At 29.7% G+C, this 4,499-nt stretch overlaps 2 long non-coding RNA genes across 2 annotated transcripts in view; both read left to right on the top strand.

The window, feature by feature from the left end:
* LOC110269050 overlaps positions 1–4,499 on the top strand; it is a 20,551-nt gene that overhangs the window by 2,521 nt on the left and 13,531 nt on the right. The gene's annotated exons all lie outside the window — the stretch shown is intronic.
* Positions 361–930, top strand: LOC110269049. Its single transcript, XR_002358010.1, has 2 exons — positions 361–497; positions 664–930. It is a non-coding gene; the product is annotated as an uncharacterized LOC110269049 (long non-coding RNA).

Here is a 4,499-nt window from a genome sequence, read left to right as displayed (position 1 = left end):
ACAAATAGATGCTTTTGTTTTTATGTATTCCGTGATAAAAATAAACAAATAGAAAATTAATGAAATAAAAAGTTACTACAAAATTAAAACTTTATTACTCTTTCTAATCCAAAATAAATGTTCATTTTAAAATTTAATTTTGTCTAAAATAATTAATTTACTTTTTTATTAATAATTTTATTAAATAAAAAGGAAGAGAGTAATTGGTACGGAGAAGTATTAGAATAAAGCAAGTGAGATAAGATTCTATTTGGTTACTGAGGTAATTTTTATTCAATATTAGGTTTAATTTATTTTTGTCATCATAATTAAAATATCATATTAAGTTTAATTTATTTTTACAGGAGTCTATAAATAACGTAACCAATATGAATAATAAGTCATATTCTTTCAAAAAAGCGAGAGAACACAAAGTAATTTTAGCAGAATGGCTACTAATGTTGCTCATCTAAAGCTTTTATGCTGTATTCTTTTTGTGGCTTTTCTTTTCACTTCAGGTAGCAAAATTTGTCTTAAACTTTTTAATAATACTATATTATGAAATTATTTATCGTCAAAATTTAAACATTTAAATAGAAATACATAAATGATTATCTTTAATTTAATGAATATAAAATATATTTAAATATTATACTAATATATCAATTGTGTTGATTATTGCAGACGCAAGAAGTGGCACAATACATAGCCTTTCAATAATAACTTGCGACAGCAAAACAGAACAAAATTGTAACAGCTTTGAATGCAAGAAATCCTGTGTCGAAATTAAACACTATCTAGTTGGTCGGTGTATTCCCGCAAGAGGTTGTTGCTGCTATAATAATGATAGATTAACTTAAGTGCTCTTCTCATTATGTTTGTTCACATGTATTTTGAACAAACACATCTTTTTATGTATTCCGTGATAAAAATAAACAAGTGGAGAATTAAATTTACTATTCTAAACGCATGAAAACGTAAATCGAAATCAGGGACGGACTTAGAGGGGGCGAGTAGTGGCCTCGGCCCCCCAAAATTTTTAGAAACTATATTTATATATGAGATATGTATTTAAAAAAATAAAAAATATTATATAATTTAGTATTTTTATATGTATTATTTTTCATTATGTGATAGATTTATATCTTAATTATTTAATTCACTAATATTTTTCACTTAACTGATTTAATATCATACCCTTAAGTCTTTGTAACTTTCAAATTAGTTTTTATATAATAATTTTTATATTTATTTTAAAAAAATCATTTATTTATTTTATATTAACATATTTAAAATTCATATTATTATATTAATAATAACTTACGTAGTTATATTTTGGTAATCAATTTAATTTAGATATTTTTTTCTTATAAAAAATATTTATTTTTATTCTAAATTTACGTTGTTGAAAGAAAAATTTTTATAAAAAAAAATTTATAATTATATATATATTGATAAATCTTTTAAAAAATTAACTCTAATAATTATATGTTAATTATTTTTATAGAATAAAAATAATTTATCTAAAATTCGACCCCTCCATATTAAACTTTCTAGATCCGTCCCTGATGTGGTGAGGAAGGGTATGAGCTAGGGCTTTGAGAGACATAGTTGTGGTTGTGGGTGGTATTAGAGTGTAGAGTAATATGAGGAAGGAGTGTTCAAGCTACAGGTCAACCGCAAATCAATCAAATCCATATGTTGATATGTTGTGATGGCAGTGTTGATGGTAGCGGAGGTGGCGTGGCGGTATTCGACAATTTTGTGGTTTGTATTCAATAATTAGTTATCATTAATATTTTTAATAGTGTGAGATTATATCTAATGATATAAGATTTTTTTTTTACTGATTAAGTATTGGCCAAATTTTAATAAAATAATTGGCCCGTAAAATAATTGAATTATGAAAAATTTGATATTTAAAAGAAAAGAAATAATAGTGATGTCAGATACTTAGAATAAATAGTAGGGATAATTTGAAATTTTTTAAAATGAAAACAAAAATTTTAGGATTGATATTTTTGTCATATAGAATTTATTTTTTATGAATATAATGAATTTAATTTTAATCTTTTATAAATAATTTTGTTAATATTTTGAATAATATTTATGAATAAAAATATTTATTTAAAAAAAAACATTCTTCTAGTCACCAAAACATCATGTATATATATTGACAAGTCAATTTGATTTAATTGTTTGATAGATGATTTAATTTCAGAAAGTTATGATATTGATCTAGTTAACATAGGGTTAGTTTACAAAAAAATAAAAAATATGACAAAAAATAGCTATATGTATTCTAAAAAAATTTTAGATGTTAGAGAATCATTAGTATCAATTTAGACCAATTAGTATCGTCTATATTTATATAATATATCTGTATATTAATTATAGGATTCTATGCCTTTATTATTCTGATTAATTTAGCACCTATAAATACCCCTTGTATATTGTACCTTTTATCAACTTGAATAATACACAAAACACTTTTCTCAGATCTCTCTCTTGTTTCTAACATGGTATCAGAGCAATAAAGGCATAGAATCCTATAATTAATATACAGATATACTATATAAATATAGACGATACTAATTGGTCTAAATTGATGCTAATGATTCTCTAACATGTTAGAGAATCATTAGTATCGTCTATATTTATATAGTATATCTGTATATTAATTATAGGATTCTATGCCTTTATTACTCTGATTCATTTAGCACCTATAAATACCCCTTGTATATTGTACCTTTTATCAACTTGAATAATTCACAAAACACTTTTCTCAGGATGTTGTGGGCAGTAGATGGGTATACAAGATCAAGACTCGCTCTGATGGCTCTATTGACCGTTATAAGGTCCGCTTGGTTGCTCAAGGTTGTACGCAAGAGTATGGTATTGATTATGAAGAGACTTTTGCTCCTGTCGCTCGTCTTACGTCTGTTAGAGCTCTTCTTGCCATTGCCGCAATTAAAAAATGGTCTCTCAGTCAGATGAATGTGAAGAATGCATTTCTTAATGGGGATTTAAAAAAGAAAGTCTATATGAAACCATCTCGGGAATATCCTTGTCCTTCTAATAAGGTTTGTCTCCTTCACAAGGCACTTTATGGACTTAAGCAAGCTCCTCGTGAATGGTTTGACAAGTTCAGCAGTACCATATGCAGTCTTGGTTTTACTTTTAGCCCTCATGAGAATGCCCTCTTCATTTGTAAAAGTGAACTTGGAGTTGTTCTTATACTTTTGTATGTTGATGACATGATCATTACTGGGGATAATGTTGATGGTATCTCTGATCTCAAGGCCTTACTTCACCTAACCTTTGAGATGGAAGATCTTGGTTCTCTCAGCTATTTTCTTAGTCTCGAGGTCATCTCCACCGATGATGGCATCTATCTCTCTCAGGCTAAGTATGCTTCAGATCTTCTTGCTCGCGCTGGGATTACAGATAGTCTCACTGAGTATACTCCTCTTGAGCCTAATGTTCGATTTACCCCTATGGATGCACTGTTTTGGATAATCCGACTCTATATCGACAGTTAGTTGGCGGTCTCGTCTACTTGACTGTCACCCGACCAGACATCGCCTATCCGGTTCATGTACTTAGCCAGTTCTTGTCAGCTCCTCGTACTACTCACTATGCGGCAGTTCTTCGCATTCTTCGCTACATCAAAGGCACTCTATTTCATGGCCTTTATTTTTCTGCCTATTCCTCTTTGTCTCTTCAGGCTTACTCCGATGCTAATTGGGCTGGTGATCCCACTGATCGTCGTTCTACTACTGGTTACTGTTTTTTTCTTGGCGACGCTCTCATTTCTTGGCGTGCTAAGAAGCAAACGTTCACTGCTCGCTCAAGCACAGAAACTGAGTATCGTGCCCTCGCTGACACCACTGCTGAAGTTATCTCGGTTCGTTGGCTTCTCGAGGATCTGGGTGCTCCTCAGTCGTCCCCTACTGATGTTTTTTTGTGATAACCGCAGTGCTATTCAGATCGCTCATAATGATGTATTTCATGAACGCACCAAACACATTGAGATTGATTGTCACTTTGTTCGGCAACGTATCCTTATTGATGCTGTTCGTCTCATTCCTGTTGGAACACTAGATCAGACTGCTGATATCTTCACGAAAGCTCATCACCCGACTCGTTTCCGGACTTTGTTATCCAAACTCAAGTTGGTATCCTTAACTCCCACTTGAGTTTGAGGGGGGATGTTAGAGAATCATTAGCATCAATTTAGACCAATTAGTATCGTCTATATTTATATAGTACATCTGTATATTAATTATAGGATTCTATGCCTTTATTATTCTTATTCATTTAGCACCTATAAATACCCCTTGTATATTGTACCTTTTATCAACTTGAATAATACACAAAACACTTTTCTCATATCTCTCTCTTGTTTCTAACATTAGAGATTATATTTTGATACAAATTTTTTGTAAGTATTATTAGAAAAAAATATTTTTATTTTTAAAATTTGATAATTTTATATCAAGTAAATTTTTAAAAAATAT

The sequence above is a fragment of the Arachis ipaensis genome, chromosome B02 (assembly GCF_000816755.2).
Source record: "Arachis ipaensis cultivar K30076 chromosome B02, Araip1.1, whole genome shotgun sequence".
Lineage (NCBI taxonomy): Eukaryota > Viridiplantae > Streptophyta > Magnoliopsida > Fabales > Fabaceae > Arachis > Arachis ipaensis.
This window is presented reverse-complemented; position numbering and strand designations above follow the sequence as displayed.